The following is an 18,527-nucleotide window of genomic DNA, read 5'->3' on the forward strand; positions in this document are numbered from 1 at the left end:
AGAAGAAGATGAAGAACATGTTGCGCCGATGAGGGATCTAAAGAAGGTGTCTCTGAATAGACTACTTTTCAAGATAAAATCCTAGCCCTACCAACTTTGAAGAAGGGCAGAATTTCAGCGATACTAACAAGTCTGGTACACCCAACACATGCTAGTCAACATATATGGCAGCGGAAAAGTACAGACTTTGCACATGTAAAGGAGTGGAGTTTAGGAGATCAAACGCATGAGGTTGACACGACAATTTTTTGCATGGTTTCGATAGGTGGCGCAATCGTACATCCATGTTAGTGGATACTCCAACCCACAGAGGGTAATGGCTGCTAGAGTCCACGGAGGGCTCCACCCTTGAAGTGTCCACAAAGAAGAGGCCTTGTCTATTCCACCATGGCTTTCGCCCACAGAGGACTAGCCATACTCACGGTATATCTTCACGAAGTAGGCGATCTCCTTGCCCTTACAAACATCTTGGTTCAACTCCACAACACGAAGTAGGAGGCTCCCAAACGACACCTAACCAATCTAGGAGGCACCACCCTCCAAAAGGTAATAGATGTGGTAGAGCTATGAAATCCTTGCTCTTGTGCTTCTAAAGATAGTCTCCTCAACACAAAATCACTCTCTCACAGGATAGACATGGGTAGGAGAGATTGATTTGGTGGAAAGCTGTTTGGGGAGGCTAGAGATCAAGATTCGAATGATTGGATTGGAATATCTTGGTCTGAACACATGAGTAGGTGGCTCTTTCTTAGAAAATGGATCTGGCAATGAAGTGTATGTTCTGAGTGCTTCTCCCACGAATGAGGGGTGGGTGAAGGTGTATATATAGGCAGGACACAAAATACAGTCGTTACACCCAAAGTGGCAAACACGATGACACCAAAGTGGGAAACTCGGTGGTACCGACAGGCACTAAAGGCAACATCTTTTGAATCTGGGTGACACCGATATACATAACTCGGTGGCAATGAAAAAGTGACTAACGGTCAGATGAGAAAACTCGGTGACACCGATACTAAAACTCGGAAATTCTGATTTTGTGTACCGAGGCAATCAAAAGTTGGTCACCCAAACTCGGTAGCACCGATATGGTTTTCGGTTTCACCGATTTGGTAGGAATGGCTAGGGTTCTCTCTGAGGTCAAACTCAATGGGTCCGAAATATGAAAGTTGGTGGCACCGAATTTGAGTATGTGGTTTCAGACACAATGGTTATGTGGGAAAAATGACTCAGTATTTTGGTGGCTAACTTAGAGCACTTGAGCAAACAGTTCATTTTAATACCTCGCCCCTTTTAATAGTATTGGCTTTCCTATGGACTCAAAAGTGATTTCTAAAAAATATAAAATGAAGAGTATTCTAGCTTGAAGCTTGAGCCAATCCCATTGCTTTCTTGCATAAAGGGGCATCTCCACATAATCCTTGGCCAAATCTCTCTATGGATTATTCTGAAATATCTAGGTGAAAGTGTTAGTCCAAGAGATAATGTATGTTGTCATGAATTATCACAATCACCATCGGAGCATATGTGCTTTCAATCTCTCCGTTTTTGGAATTGATGACAACATACAATCAAAGCTTCAAATAAAAATAGGCATTACAATATGATAGCTTTGAAAGAAACATGACTAGTACAAGCTCCCCCTAAATGTGTGAAATCCCCTTTTAAAGGATAGTTGCATTGGACTGCATGGGCACACACATGGTAGAAGGACAAGACAAGTCATATAGATCTTGGCTATATGCATCAAACATATGTGACTCAAGAGCATCCATGCTCAAGACTCCCTCTTGCAAACAATATGTGCAAGAAACAAGAGATTATCATGAAGAGGGATATGGTGCGTATACTTACCTTTAGGATCTTGAGCATCTTAGAAGTACGAGTACAAATGGGAAAACAAAAGTTAGAAAACACAAGAGTACTCCATTGTAAAGATATTGAAGACATATTTCAAATAAGATTTGATGATGGATATGTCTCCAAAAGAACAAATAAATTTCTCCCCTAAGAATGAATATGTAGAATTACCTCTCCCCCTGAATCATAGCATGTAGATATTGGGCGTAGGTAGGGCAAGACAAGTTCAATCTCTTAACAAAGATAAGAGAAACACATTTATCTCTCTCCCCCTTAATTTGTAAGGTTTGATACATCTCCCCATAAGTAGATATCCCCTTTGGTAAACCTTCCTTAAGGAACAAGTATCTCGCCTTAGAGATATTTCTCCCTCTTTAAGTAAGCTTATTGGTGATATTTCTCCCCTACAAATAGGTTCATTGGAAGCTTTGATATCCCCCCTTTGGCACTAATTGCCAAAAAGGTCAGAGGGTAAGGGCTCATTGAGAGAAAGGGATCCTTGATACTTCTCCCTTTCATAACGGTTCCTTGAAGTTTCTCCCCCTTAAGTGTGAATAAGAGTTCACTAAACTTTCTACCCCTTAGGTAGTAGGTAAGGATTCATTGAAAGTTCTCCCCGTTAAGTATGAATAAGAGTTCCTTGAACTATCTCCCCCATGATAGGGATCGTGGAAAATTCTCCCTCGGGATCACTGAGGTTTTCTCCCCCTAGCACACAATGCTAAGACTAATTTTGTTTCACAAAATGTTCAGTAAAAACATAGAAGGCAATGAAACATGGGATCATTGATAATCTTTCTCCCCCTAAGGCAAATGGCCAGAAAATATCAAAAAACAAAGGTAGTGATACAGAGTCACCGAGGCCAAGTGGTTCGGTAGAACCGAGAATGAGAATTGGGCCTAAGGGAGAAATCGGTTGGACCGAGTTTCCCTGATAGGTGAAACCGAGTTGTAAACAAAATCAACTCCTTAACTAAAAATTAGTACAATTTTTTTCAACTGAAAAGGAAATAAGATACTAATGGAAAAATAAAATATAAAGCAACACGAAAGAATAATTTTTTTGAAACCAATTGTAAAAAGAAAAGAACAAAGAACAAAATAATATATGTTGTCACACCCTGTTTTCACTTTATTTCAACTCTAGTCTCTTCAAAATCTGAGTTTATTAAAACTTTTTAAGCAAGTGCTATGAGTGCAATGATTGCCATTGTTTGTGTGTATGCTTGAGTGAGTGGATCCAAAAACAATATTTTTATAACATGTTATTTCCAAACAGGTCCTTTGCTCATTTTGATTATTTCTAAATCTTGCTTTGGGTTTTGCACTACAAGTCCCTGATTCCAAGGGGGTGCCTTCACCCAAAGATTGTATTTTGACTTTAGCACTATTATAACTCTCCAAAATCATCAAATGATTATTTTATAAAATATTTTTCTATTTTATTTGCATGTCCTTTTCTGAGGCCAAAAATGATATTTCTGAATGGAATTTTTTTTTCTGCCTTAGAAAAATCTGAGAAAATTTGGGGATACTTAGAGGACATATATTTTCCATACATAAGATTTTTTTTAAAAGCCATACATAAGATTTTCAACCCCTATTTATGTTCAAAATAGTAGAGCTAATCCTTGAAAACCTATTCTGTCTGTTTTGACCTTTTGAAATATTTCCAAAGGAAATATTCTCAATCAATTCTCAGAAAATTCTAGCATGTTTCCCAAGCTATATTTGGTGATCATGCCAAGTTACACCTTATTCCAAGGTGGTTTGGTTCACCAAATATTCCAAAAACCTTCCTTTTCCAGAATCAAGTTGTAGCAACTCTGCATAGCAAAGTTTGTCGAAATGGCGTGAAACTTTGCACGAGTGCTCAATACCCCAATTGAGGAGACCGTGCCGAATATAGGATTTATGGGGATTAATTTACGCACATTCTCTTTTAAAAGGACGGAAGTGCCCATTTGGGGGTCTTTTCAAGTTTACACTGTCAAACTTGTCCAATGGAGCTCAAATTTGGTAGACCATCCTACTTTTGCCTAAAACCCAAACGTGTTAACTTTCAACATCATTGGTGGAGGTTAGATACCCCAAACCCATATCAAACACCTTCAGCCAGAATGGTCAAACATCACTTAACACCCTCTACACCCACTCCCTTCGCATTAAACTCTTAGTGCTAGCTGCCAACACCACTCCTCAACTGCACACGAGTGGCCCCTCTCTGGTTCCAAGTAGGTAAGACAAAATCCCCTATTTAATCTCTGATTCAAGGCTGAAAACTTCTCTCAAAGCATTTTCTTTGACCCGCAGTGAGTCCCCGGCTCCCAAACAGCTAAGGAGCATCTAAGCCAACCCCGGACATGCCAGACAGGGCCAAATCATCCCAGAGCACGCCAGCATGCCGTGGCATGCCAAATCTGCGCTTTGGCCGCGCTACAGGGCGCACTCAAGGCAAAGGAGGCCAGCCCCAACCGGTTATCACGTCCCCTCGGTGTCCCTCCACGTCTCCAACAAACCTCCTGACTCAGGGCAGCCCCAGGGCCCTTCTCCCCCTCTCTACTGACACGGGCGACGCATGCCCGTGTGTGCTCGATTCGATTAGTCGTGCGCAGCCCCGCAACACACGCGCACTAAGCACCCAATCTCTCTCTCGTCGAGTCTCTAGGGTCTCAAACCACGTCTGCGAAACCGAGGTATCGACCCTGAGCCCTCTCTCCCTCTCCCGCAGCCACGGTGAAACCATCGGCACTCCCCCGCTCGGTGCATCATTGCTGGCCTATAAATAGCCCCCCTTTCACTCCAGCACCTCACAGCACTCCTCGAGACCCTCAATCGAGCCCCTAGCCACTCCATTCGAGCAAAGAGATCTCCCGTGCTCGAGATCGACCAAGGTGCCGCCGCTTCGGAGCTCCGTCGATCTCGGCCTACAGGCCAGCTCTCGTGCTCCTCTCACCTCCTCCGTGACCGTAGTGAGATCAGCAAGCCTATCCACCTCTTCCCCGAGTGTTTCCCTGCCCGTAGAAAACATCTCCACCACCACCCGAATCACCTTCGCCGCGGCCACGTCGTCGTCTGTGACTCGGGGCCTCCGCGTCGTTCATTCAACCACCATCACGTACGCGACGATGCCACGGTGCCATTCCTGCCATCACCTGGCCTCAAGGGCGTCGGAATCGTTGTCGGCGTGCCTCCCCTCCCCTCTGTCCATAGGAGGAACACGACCCCGACAGGTAGGCCCCACGAATCGGTGGCAGTCTCTCCCCCTCTCTCTCCTCTCTCTGTCGCTGACCGCAGGGGCCTGCGCGTCAGGTTTAAACCTGACGGCGTGTGCGCACCTCGGCTGCTCGCTGGCTAACTGGTCGGTTGGCCAGTTGGGCCGGCCTAGCCACTGGCTGAGCCAGGCCAGGGTTTATCCCTTTTCTTTTTTCTTTTTATTCTGAATCTAAATGATTATTGTAAAGTTAAATATTTAATCAAATTTAAATATTTTTCCACCACAATTCTTCTTAAAACGTGTAGAATTTATTAGTGTTGTTGTACTATTTTTTGTAAAAACTTTTACACCTAGCTTTGATTAAAATGCCTAGTTTAAATATATTAGCCCTTGTTAAGTAGGTTTAAAAAATACCTTTTTGCATCAAAACCAGAGACAAACATTTTTAGAACTATAGTTAAGATTTGTCAAAATAGGTTAACATTTTTTAAAGTGAGTTTGTGCTGTGTTTTTGAATGTGATTCTTATTATTATTACTAGTATTACAACGATAGATTCCACGTTCAACGAAGGACTTGGACCCGAAGACACTGAAGACCCCGGATACCTAGCTGATCAAGGAAAGCAGCCCTTTGACCATTCCTAAGAAATACTTTGAATTACACATTGGTTACCCTACTCCAATGCATATAGTTAAGGATGATCGGTGCACCCCGACATGGTGTTTCCGACAGCTCCTCCGGAGCACTTGCATTAAGCATGACCCTACCATCTATGAGGGTCATGCTGATAATATATTAACAAGTACACAGTAGTGCTCCGCATAGAAAGATCATGTGCATGATGATGGTAACACAAGTTGATATCAAAGGTTTTAAAAAAAACCCGTCGGGTGTCACTAATGCCCGAGGATGATGATGTTGAGTTAGGTGACCACTTGTGAAAGAAGTGGTGCACCGGGAATGTTTTGTGTGAGTGGTTTCACAAATGGGATTAGATTTATGATGTGTCGACCGTCCCAACCTTACATGTACGACCACGATACCCCTTTATGGGACGGGGCTTTGTTGATTACTTTGGTCGGTGCTAGGAAAGAGCCACATTACTAGTGGCGGGCGTGATATGTGGTGACTCTCGTGACGGGGTCATACCAGGTAGGTCGACTATGTCGTTTTTATGTGTTTCGGGCACACCGTGGTCCCCGCATGGATGATACGGTCTAGAGTTGGTGCTCATAAGACGTACATCATGTGGGCTAGGTACCAATCGAGTGAACTCTTTGTCTAGTATATTCAGGGGAAAGGCAATGGTCGGGTACTGATGACCCACAAGTATAGGGGATCAATCGTAGTCCTTTCGATAAGTAAGAGTGTCGAACCCAACGAGGAGCAGAAGGCTCTGATAAACGGTTTTCAGCAAGGTAATAACTGCAAGCACTGAAAGTAGCGGTAACAAGTGATTGTGTAGCAGGTGAAACGTAGCAAGCGAAAAGTAACAAGTAACAAGTAGTAGCAACGGTACAGCAAGTGGCCCAATCCCTTTTGTAGCAAGGGACAAGCCTGAACAAAGTCTTATAGGAGGAAAAACGCTCCCGAGGACACATGGGAATTTCTGTCATGCTAGTTTCATCATGTTCATGTGATTCGCATTCGTTACTTTGATAGTTTGATATGTGGGTGGACCGGCGCTTGGGTACTGCCCTTACTTGGACAAGCATCCCACTTATGATTAACCCCTCTCGCAAGCATCCGCAACTACGGAAGAAGAATTAAGACAACGTCTAACCATAGCATTAAACTAGTGGATCCAAATCAGCCCCTTACGGAGCAACGCATAGACTGGGGTTTAAGCTTCTGTCACTCCAACAACCCATCATCTACTTACTACTTCCCAATGCCTTCCTCTAGGCCCAAATATGGTGAAGTGTTATGTAGTCGACGTTCACATAACACCACTAGAGGAAAAGACAATATACAGCATATCAAAATACCGAACGAATATCAAATTCACATGACTATTATCAGCATGACTTATCCATGTCCTCAGGAACAAAAGTAACTACTAACAAAGCATAATCATAATCATGATTAGCGGTGTAATGAATAGCATCAAGGATCTGAACATAAACTCTTCCACCAAGTAATCCAACTAGCATCAACTACAAAGAGTAATCAACACTACTAGCAACCTTACAAGTACCAATCGGAGTCGCGAGACGGAGATTGGTTACAAGAGATGAACTAGGGATTGGAGATGAGATGGTGCTGATGAAGATGTTGATGAAGATGCCTCCCCTCCGACGAGAGGAGTGTTGGTGATGACGATGATGATGATTTCCCCCTCCGGGAGGGAAGTTTCCCCAGCAGGATCGTCCTGCCGGAGCTATAGATTGGATCTGCTCAAGTTCCGCCTCGTGGCGGCGGCGAAACCACGAAAAAGCTCCCGGTTGATTTTTTTTCTGGAACGAAACCCTTCATATAGCAAAAGAGGGGGGGCAGTGGGCCGTCAGGGAGCCCACAAGCCTTGTAGCCGCCACCAGGGGGGTGGCGGCTTCCAGGCTTGTTGGGCCCTGGTAGCTCCCCTCTGGTACTTCCTTCGCCCAGTATTTTTTATATATTCCCAAAAAATTCCACGTAAATTTTCAGGGCATTTGGAACTGTGCAGAATAGAAGACTCAGATTTTCCCCTTTTCCAGTCCATAATTCCAGCTGCCTGAATTCTCCCTCTTCAAATAATCCTTGCAAATTAAGAGAGAAAAGGCGTAAATATGGTACCACAAAGTAATATAACAGCCCATAAAGCAATAAATATCAACATGAAAGCATGATGCAAAATGGACGTATCAACTCCCCAAGCTAAGACCTCGCTTGTCCTCAAGCGAAAACCAAGTTCCATAAACATGTCCACATGTTTAGGAACGAAGGTGACGATAAAACATAATACGGACATGAGGGCATCATGATCACACATAGAACAACAATACATCATAAAGATTCTTATGGGAAAGTAACAATTCCTTCACAAAGCAAAGGATGAAGCAAAAACCTTACCGAGAAGTAACCAACAACAGTCCATAGTCATTGAAGCAATTGCAATTTATCATAACATCAGAAAGAGTCAAATAAGAGCTTGTAAAGCAAACTCACATACTCAATAATCTCTTTTGTTTTCCACAATTGTTACAACTCACGTGGTACTCATGGTATCAAAGTTTCAGTTGGACACAAAGGAAGATAGGGGCTTATAGTTTTGCCTCCCAACTATTCACCTCAAGGGTAAAGTCAACAATAATAAAGCATAAGTACTCATCTCCAAGTTGATATATAAATATAGATCTATCCCAAGCATGTGACGGTAGCGAAGACAAAGGAAAAAATAGGGAATTGGTGAAGATCAGCATGACTCTTACAAGGGCAAAATGTAAAGGTACAAGATAGGCCCTTCGCAGAGGGAAGTAGAGGTTGTCATGCGCTTTTGAGGTTTGGATGCGTGTCCTCTTAGTGCGGAGGAACGTCACTTTATATTGCCTCCTGTGATAAATAACTTTATTATGAAGTCTGTCACTTTTATGTCTTCCTCATCACAGGTTCGTACAAATCTTATTTTCCACACACTAATAGATCATACATATTAGAGAACAATTTTTATTGCTTTCACCGATGACAACTTACTTGAAGGATCTTATTCAATCCATAGGTAGGTATGGTGGACTCTCATGGCAAAACTGGGTTGAAGGTTTATGGATGCACAAGTAGCATCTCTACTTGGTGCGGGAGTTTTGGCTAATATGAGGTGGAAGCGATCGTCACATGCTAGGGGATCTCTACTCATATAACATTGTTTGGAACCAAGCAAACACAATTCATTACGTTGTCTTCCTTGTCCAACATCTACTCCTAAGCATGTAATAGTTTGGTGAGTGCTCACAATTGTAAAAGGTGTCTAAGATGATATATTTATATGTGAACCTCTCTTTCCTCATTACTTCTTATTAATTGCAACAATGACTGAGGTCTATGTTGATTTATTCTCAACAAGTTTCAATCATCATATGTGTCATATGTGAAGCTATCACTTTCCATAGGATCATCTCATGATCTTTCATGCTATCGTTCTTTTCATACTTTTGATCACGAAACAAAGCAAAACACTAAGATACTCTTTATTATATAGCTCGCAAGCTCGAATACATTGGGAGAGAGACAAAAGAAAAAGACTCAAACTAAACACTAAAGACTTATTCCACTAAGAGAAGAAATAAAAACTGAAAAGGAAAGAACTAAAACAAAGGTAAAAGCAAAAGATATAAAGGTGATACGATACCAGGGCAACTCCCCCAAGCTTGGAAAAAGCCAAGGGGATTGCCCATACCAATGCTTAGTTGTCTTCCTTTGGTGGTGATGGTGGTTGTGGTGTTGGAGTAGTCTTGAGCTTGTCTAATTTCCACTTGAGCAAAAAGTTCTGCTCCCTCAGATCATCATTTTCCTCCTCAAGTTTCAACACCCTATGGCAAAGCTCCTGCTTACTCTCCTGCAAGAAACGAGAGGGGATAAACATGGTCTTAGGCTTATTCCAGGAGTTGGGGAGGCTTGACTTCTTGAACTCCACATGGGTGTTTGCAGGTTGAGGTAAAGGAGCCTCCTCTTCATCGGAACTCGTTTGTTCTTTCCCCTTGGGCTCATATTCCTCTTCCTCGTCAGTGGTCCAGCCATATGGTTCCAAGTCCCCATTAATCCTAGAGTTAGAACGATCGTCGGCCACACAGATCTCTTCTTCTGAATCTTGAGAAGACATCTTGACCTAAATCTACGACAGACAACAGACTCGAAATGAAAACAGAGGAAAACTGCATGATACAGAGATCAAAACCTTCGGGCGTATATATAATGATTTTTCTAGACCAGAAGGAGTGCTCCGCAAGAAAACGGAGTCCGGGAGGCACACGAGGTGCCCACAAGCCCTCCAGCCGCCACCAGGGGGTGGCGGCTACCAAGCTTGTGGCCGGCTCGTGCGCTCTCCGGACTGCTTTTTATTTTTCTAATTTTCCAAAAATTCCAAAACGGGGGAAATTTCCTATTGGAAAAAGTTTTAGAGTCCAATTACTTACCGAAACAGATACCTCTTCGTTTTCAGGGTCTGAAAGAGGCTGATAAACATCCCTTATGTACTCCTCTGGAGTTATGACATTGATGATATTGGTCTCAACATTTATGGGAGTACTGGAGATATAATGCTTGATTCTTTGCCCATTTACTACTCTAGGAAAATTGCCTTCCTTGTTATTGATTTTGATGGCACCGGAACGATATACTTCCTCGACAACATAGGGACCTTCCCATTTAGAGAGAAGCTTGCCAGTGAAGAATCTTAAGCGAGAATTGTATAGCAGGACATAATCACCTACATTGAACTCTCTTTTCTGTATTCGTTTATCGTGCCATCTCTTAACCTTTTCCATGAACAACTTGGAATTCTCATTTGCCTAGGCCCTCCATTCATCTAATGAGCTGATATCAAACAACCGCTTCTCACCAGCAAGTTTGAAATCGAAGTTGAACTCTTTGATTGCCCAATAAGCTTTGTGTTCCAGCTCAAGAGGTAAATGACAGGCCTTACCGTAAACCATTTTTTATGGCGACATGCCCATGGGATTCTTATAAGCAGTCCTATAAGCCCATAGTGCATCGTCAAGTTTGCTAGACCAATTCTTTCGAGATCTATTAGCAGTCTTTTGTAAGATCAATTTGATCTCCCTATTACTCAACTCCACTTGACCACTAGACTGAGGATGATAAGGAGATGCAACTCTATGGTTGACATCATACTTAGCAAGCATATTGCGGAAAACACCATGAATGAAGTGTGAACCGCCATCAGTCATCAGATATCTAGGGACTCCAAATCTTGGGAAAATGACTTCTTTAAGCATCTTAATAGAGGTGTGGTGATCAGCATTTTTAGTGGGGATAGCTTCTACGCACTTAGTGACGTAATCCACAGCAACTAAGATGTGAGTGTACCCATTGGAACTCAGGAAGGGTCCCATATAATCAAAGCCCCAGACATCGAATGGTTCAATGACAAGTGAATAGTTCATAGGCATTTCCTGACGTTTACTGATATTCCCTATTCTTTGGCATTCGTCACAAGACAAGACAAACTTACGGGCATCCTTGAAGAGAGTGGGCCAATAGAAACCTGATTGCAATACCTTATGCGCAGTTCTATCCCCAGCATGGTGTCCTCCGTAGGCTTCAGAATGACACTTCTGCAAGATCTGTCCCTGTTCATGTTCAGGCACACAATGTCTGATAACACCATCTACTCCTTCCTTATAAATGTGAGGATCATCCCAAAAGTAGTGTCTCAAATCAAAGAAGAATTTCTTCTTTTGCTGATAGGTGAAACTCGGTGGTATGTATTTGGCTACGATATAGTTTGCATAATCAGCATACCACGGTGCACTATGTGAAGTGCGGATGACACTTAATTGCTCATCAGGGAAGTTGTCATCAATAGGTCGTGGATCGTCAAGGACATTCTCTAGCCTGGACAAGTTATCTGCTACAGGGTTATCAGCACCCTTTCGGTCAACAACGTGCAAATAAAATTCCTGTAGCAGGAGAACCCATCTGATTAGCCTAGGCTTAGCGTCCTTCTTCTCCATAAGGTACCTAATAGCAGCATGATCAGAGTGAATAGTGACTTTGGAGTCAACTATATAAGATCTGAACTTTTCACATGCAAACACGACTGCTAAAAACTCCTTTTCTGTAGTGGCATAGTTTCTTTGGGCACTGTCTAGAGTTTTACTAGCGTAGTGAATAACATTCAACTTCTTGTCAACTCATTGTCCTAGAACATCACCAACAGCATAATCACTAGCGTCGCACATGATTTCAAAGGGCAAGTTCCAGTCAAGTGGTTGAACAATAGGTGCGGTTATCAAAGCCTTCTTAAGTATTTCGAAAGCTTCCTCACAATCCTCATCAAAAACAAAAGGTGCATCCTTCTGCAAGAGGTTGGTAAGAGGCCTAGAAATCTTAGAGAAGTCTTTAATGAACCTTCTATAAAAACCAGCATGACCAAGGAAACTTCATATACCTCTGATATCTGTGGGGCAAGGCATTTTCTCAATTGCATCAACCTTAGCCTTATCAACTTCAATGCCTCTTTTATAAATTTTGTGTCCTAAGATGATCCCTTCGTTAACCATAAAGTGGCACTTCTCCCAATTCAAGACCAGGTTGGTATCTTCGCGTCTCTTAAGACTCGATCAAGGTTGCTGAGGCAATCATCAAAGGAAGACCCGTAAACGGAGAAGTCATCCATAAAAACCTCGACAATCTTTTCACAAAAGTCAGAGAATATAGCCATCATACATCTTTGAAAGGTGGCAGGTGCATTGCATAAGCCAAAAGTCATACGTCTATAGGCAAAGGTACCGAAGGGGCAGGTGAAAGTGGTTTTCTCCTGATCAGATTGCGCAATAGGTATTTGCGAGAAACCTGAATAACCGTCTAGAAAGCAGAAGTGTGTGTGTTTGGATAGCCTTTCTAGCATTTGGTCGATAAACGGCAAAGGATAATGGTCTTTCCTGGTTGCCTTGTTCAATTTCCGGAAGTCTATCACCATCCTATAGCCAGTAATAATACTTTGTGGGATTAACTCATTCTTATCATTAGTAACGACGGTGATACCTCCCTTCTTAGGTACGCAATGTACTGGACTTACCCAATCACTATGAGCAACAGGATAACTGATTCCTACTTCCAGAAGCTTTAATATTTCTTTTCTAACGACCTCTTTCATCTTAGGATTCAATCTCCTTTGATGATCAGCAACTGGTTTTAAGTCAGGATCAGTTTTAATCTTGTGCTGACATAGAGTGGGACTAATACCCTTAAGATCATCAAGAGTATATCCAATAGCAGCACGGTGCTTCCTTAGAGTTTTTAGTATCTTCTTTTCTTCATGCTTTGAGAGGAGAGCACTAATAATAACAGGGTATATCTCCTTCTCATCAAGATAGGCATACTTAAGAGTATCAGGCAACTGTTTAAGCTCGAACACAGGATCACCCTTTGGTGGCGGAGGATCCCCAAGCAGTTCAACAGGCAAATTATTCTTGAGTATAGGATATTGTTCCAAGACAATTTTATCTATCTCATCTCTTTCCTCCATATGCATATCATTTTCATACTCAAGCAGATATTGCACTAAAGGATCCGTAGGTGGTACGGCAATAGAGGCAAGAGCAATGATTTCATCCCTACCAGATGACACTTTTTCATGGGGTTGTCTTCCAAACTTGGAGAAGTTAAATTCATGAGACACACCCTCGAAACTAACAGTAACAGTCTGCTTAATGCAATCAATGTGAGCATTGACAGTGTTGAGAAAGGGTCTACCGAATATGATGGGACAAAAGCTATCTTGTGCAGTACCAAGGACGAGGAAATCGGTAGGATACTTCGTCTTACCACACAGGACTTCTACGTCTCCCACAATTCCCACAGGGCAGATAGTGTCTCTATTAGCTAGCGTAATAGTGACATCAATGGGTTCTAACTCAGCAGGTGCAATCTCATCTTTGATTTCATCATATAGGGAACGGGGTATTGCACTAACACTAGCTCCCATATCACATAAACCATGGTAACAGTGATCTCCTATCTTGACAGAAACAACGGGCAGGCCAACTACAGGCCCGTATTTGTCTTTCGTGCGAGGTTTAGCAATTCTAGCGGAGTCCTCACAGAATTTGATAACATGCCCATCTATGTCTTCGGCTAAGAGATCCTTGATAATAGCAACACTAGGTTCAACTCTAATCTCCTCAGGGGGTGCAAGTGGTCTAATGTAACCCCTACGTATCACAGTTGGAGTTTTAGAATAATCCTTTATCCTAGCAGGGTATGGTGGTTTCTCAGTGTAGGCACAAGGAACAACAGGATCACTAAAAGCAATGACTTTCTCCTCAACTAGATTGGTTTTGGCTATGTTGCTTTCTACAGGAGGATGATACTTAAACCACTTCTTTTTGGGAAGATCAACATGAGCAGCAAAAGATTCATATAGAGAAGCTACTATCTCAGAGTCAAGTCCATACTTAGCGCTAAAATCTCTAGAAGTGTTTGTTTCAACAAAATATTTAACGCAATCAAACTGGAAATTCATACCTCACTCCTTACCTTCCTCCAGCTCCCAATCTTCAGAGTTACGTTTGATTCTTTCCAACAAATTCCACTTGTGGTGAATATCCTTCTTCATAAAAGAACCGGTACAAGAAGTTTCAAGCATGGTACGATCTTCATGGGAAAGCCGAGCATAAAAGTTTTGAGTGATAATTTCTCTCGAGAGCTCATGATTGGGGCATGAATATAGCATTGATTTAAGCCTCCCCCAAGCTTGAGCTATGCTTTCCCTGTCACGAGGCCAAAAGTTATAAATATAATTGCGATCACGATGTACTAAATGCATAGGATAGAACTTTTGATTAAATTCCAATTTCAAACGATTGTAGTCCCATGATCCAGTATCATCACATAGCCCTATACCATGTCAACGCCTTATCCTTCAAAGATAAAGGAAAGACCTTCTTCTTTACCTCATCCTCGGGCAAACGTGCAAGCTTAAATAAACCACGAACGTCATTTACATAGATCAGATGCAAGTCTAGATGTGAAGATCCATCTCCTCTAAAAGGATTAGCGATCAGTTTCTCAAGCATACCCGAAGGAATTATATAAAAGATATTTTCCGTAGGTACCTCAGGTTGAGGAACAACTCCCCATGCTTCCGTTCGTGGTGAAGATACCCCGAACAAACTCTTCAAAGGAACAGTTTCCATAGTGACAAGTGACAATAAATATCAGCACAGTATATAAATGTTTCCTTACCAAATTCCACTTACCAAAGGCGGTTCACTCCCCGGCAACGGCGCCAGAAAAGAGTCTTGATGACCAACAAGTATAGGGGATCAATCGTAGTCCTTTCGATAAGTAAGAGTGTCGAACCCAACGTGGAGCAGAAGGCTCTGATAAACGGTTTTCAGCAAGGTAATAACTGCAAGCACTGAAAGTAGCGGTAACAATTGATTGTGTAGTGAGGTGAAATGTAGCAAGCGAAAAGTAACAAGTAACAAGTAGTAGCAACGGTGCAGCAAGTGGCCCAATCCCTTTTGTGGCAAGGGACAAGCCTGAACAAAGTCTTATAGGAGGAAAAACGCTCCCGAGGACACACGGGAATTTTTGTCATACTAGTTTCATCATGTTCATGTGATCCGCGTTCGTTACTTTGATAGTTTGATATGTGGGTGGACCGGCACTTGGGTACTACCTTACTTGGACAAGAATCCCACTTATGATTAACCCCTCTCGCAAGCATCCGCAACTACAAAAGAATAATTAAGACAACGTCTAACCATAGCATTAAACTAGTGGATCCAAATCAGCCCCTAACGAAGCAATGCATAGACTGGGGGTTTAAACTTATGTCACTCCAGCAACCCATCATCTACTTACTACTTCCCAATGCCTTCCTCTAGGCCCAAATATGGTGAAGTGTTATGTAGTCGACATTCACATAACACCACTAGAGGAAAAGAAAACATACATCATATCAAAATACCGAACGAATATCAAATTCACATGACTATTATCAGCATGACTTATCCCATGTCCTCAGGAACAAAAGTAACTACTCACAAAGAATAATCATAATCATGATCAGAAGTGTAATGAATAGCATCAAGGATTTGAACATAAACTCTTCCACCAAGTAATCCAACTAGCATCAACTACAAAGAGTAATCAACACTACTAGCAACCTTACAAGTAACAATCAGAGTCGCGAGACGGAGATTGGTTACAAGAGATGAACTAGGGATTGGAGAGGCGATGGTGCTGATGAAGATGTTGATGAAGATGCCTCCCCTCCGACGAGAGGAGTGTTGGTGATGACGATGACGATGATTTCCCCCTCCGGGAGGGAAGTTTCCCAGTAGGATCGTCCTGGCGGAGCTCTAGATTGGATCTGCTCAAGTTCCGCCTCGTGGCGGCGGGGAAACCACGAAAATCTCCCGATTGATTTTTTTTCTAGAACGAAACCCTTCATATAGCAAAAGAGGGGGCCAGTGGGCCGTCAGGGATCCCACAAGCCCTGTAGCCGCCACCAGGGGGGCGGCTACCAGGCTTGTGGGGCCCTGGTAGCTCCCCTATGGTACTTCTTTCGCCCAATATTTTTTTTATATATTCCCAAAAAATTCCACATAAATTTTCAGGGCATTTGGAGCTATGCAGAATAGAGGACTCAGATTTGATCCTTTTCCAGTCTAGAATTCGAGCTGCTTGAATTCTCCCTCTTCAAATAAACCTTGCAAAATAAGAGAGAAAAGGAATAAATATGGTACCACAAATTAATATAACAGCCCATAAAGCAATAAATATCAACATGAAAGAATGATGCAAAATGGACGTATCAGGTACTTACCTCGGGTATGATATATACCGTGAGTCGTGAATGACATAGATGTTTCCCGGATCTCGTGGGTACAGCGTACAACCTCTGTAGAGTGTAAAACTATTCGAATAGACGTGTCTATGGTGAAAGACAGTTGGGTGGTGCTGCTTAAACTACGTCCAGTCGTTTCCGCATAAACCAAGTGTGAGTGTGTGCGTATGTTTAAAGGTGTTGTCTCAGGAAGATGATAAGGTCAAGTTCGGTGACTTGGCGTATAGGGTGAACCCGAAGTGTTCAGCCCTCAACAGATATGTTGATATCTGTAACCTGTTCTTTTCATGACCATCTAGCTTATGATGCATATACATACAAGAATTTTACCATATACATCTTTCAATTAAGGCTTGCTTTCCGCAAAGGCTGCATATTATTTTATTATCGTACCACTACATTATCCACACCATGGACTTTTTGCTAGTACATTCAAAGTACTCACTGGCTTTCCACTGGTTATGTTATTGGCTAGACATGGAGGAACCGGAGTTCAGAGAAGAATTCATCGTCAGAGACGGACACGCGATCTAGGACGTTTCCCAGTTAGAATGCCTGTTGGTGAAGGCTGATGGCATGGGTTCCCGTTTATTGCCAAGTTTCTGCTAGTAGATGTATTGGTGTGATTGGACATATAGGCCCTACCTATGTGATACTTGACGATGGTGGTCATTTGTTGTCTCGGACGGTATATATGGATGTAAGACTCTTAATATTTAGTATTTGTGTGTTCGACGAGCATTGATCTCTGGGATCACTAAGCACGATCATTCGGCGATCTCGACTCGTAAGTCGGGGTACCCACACACACACATATATATATATATTGAAAATATAAATACATATAGATCAGAGTTGAATGATTTGAAATGTGAACCATACAGAAATCTTCATCTAGATGTGGGGCGGTGACTAGGTCACCTATATTAGAGTATTTGACTTGAGGAGTCAAGCAAGATTGCTTGAACATAGGTCATAGTCATCGTTAAGTGCAAAATGGGGTTACCATTTTTCGATTAAGCTTTTAATGTCTTCATATCACTTGAGTTTCTTTACCTCATGAGTTGATGCAAAGCTTTATCAAGGCTATGAGTACATACTTCGAATGAAGTTGATGACGTGGCATGTAGGTGTACTTGTTGTGGATTCTCAATGTTGATGAAGATCATCTTTAGTTGGGAGCTATCCATGTTGTTTTAGTTCACTTTTCACCTACATTGGTTAGTCATGCAAGGAAGAACATAATATATCCAAATGACATGAGTGAATTTCGATATCATATAATTGTCTAGGATATGATTTTGTTGTCTTCTTCCTTAATCTCCGAAGAAGGGGTTGTTGATATTTGGCCATGTCAAGATTGCTTTTGATGTGAGTTGGTTGCAATCTTGTGAGGTGTATTTCTCCCAAGTACCTACAAAATATTAGATGCAATAAAAGGGAGCATAGTTTCCAAGATATAAGATAGTGTCAAATCAATGGCATCAAGGAATAGTCAATGAAGCTCATGCCCTTGCATGCATCCGAGTGAGTCTAGCTCAGGTTTGAAGCATCAATGATGTTCAACTCACTCCTCAAATGACAGAACACTTTCTCATCAAGTGGTTTGGTAAAGGTATCAACTAACTGTTTGTCAGTACGAACATGCTTGAGATTTATAGCTCCTTTAACAACATGATCACGAATCAAATGATGTCGCACTTGAATATGTTTTGTTCGAGAATGTTGCACATGATTATAGGTAATCTTAATAGCACTTTCATTGTCACATAATAGTGGAACTTTTCTAACATGAATGCCATAATCCTTAAGAGTTTGAGTCGTCCATAGTAGTTGCGCACAACATGATCCATCGGCTATATATTCAGCTTCGATAGTTGATAAGGATACCGAGTTTTGTTTCTTGGCTCACCAAGAAACAAGAGATCTCCCAAAA

This window comes from Hordeum vulgare, chromosome 7H, assembly GCF_904849725.1.
Source record: "Hordeum vulgare subsp. vulgare chromosome 7H, MorexV3_pseudomolecules_assembly, whole genome shotgun sequence".
Taxonomy (NCBI): domain Eukaryota; kingdom Viridiplantae; phylum Streptophyta; class Magnoliopsida; order Poales; family Poaceae; genus Hordeum; species Hordeum vulgare.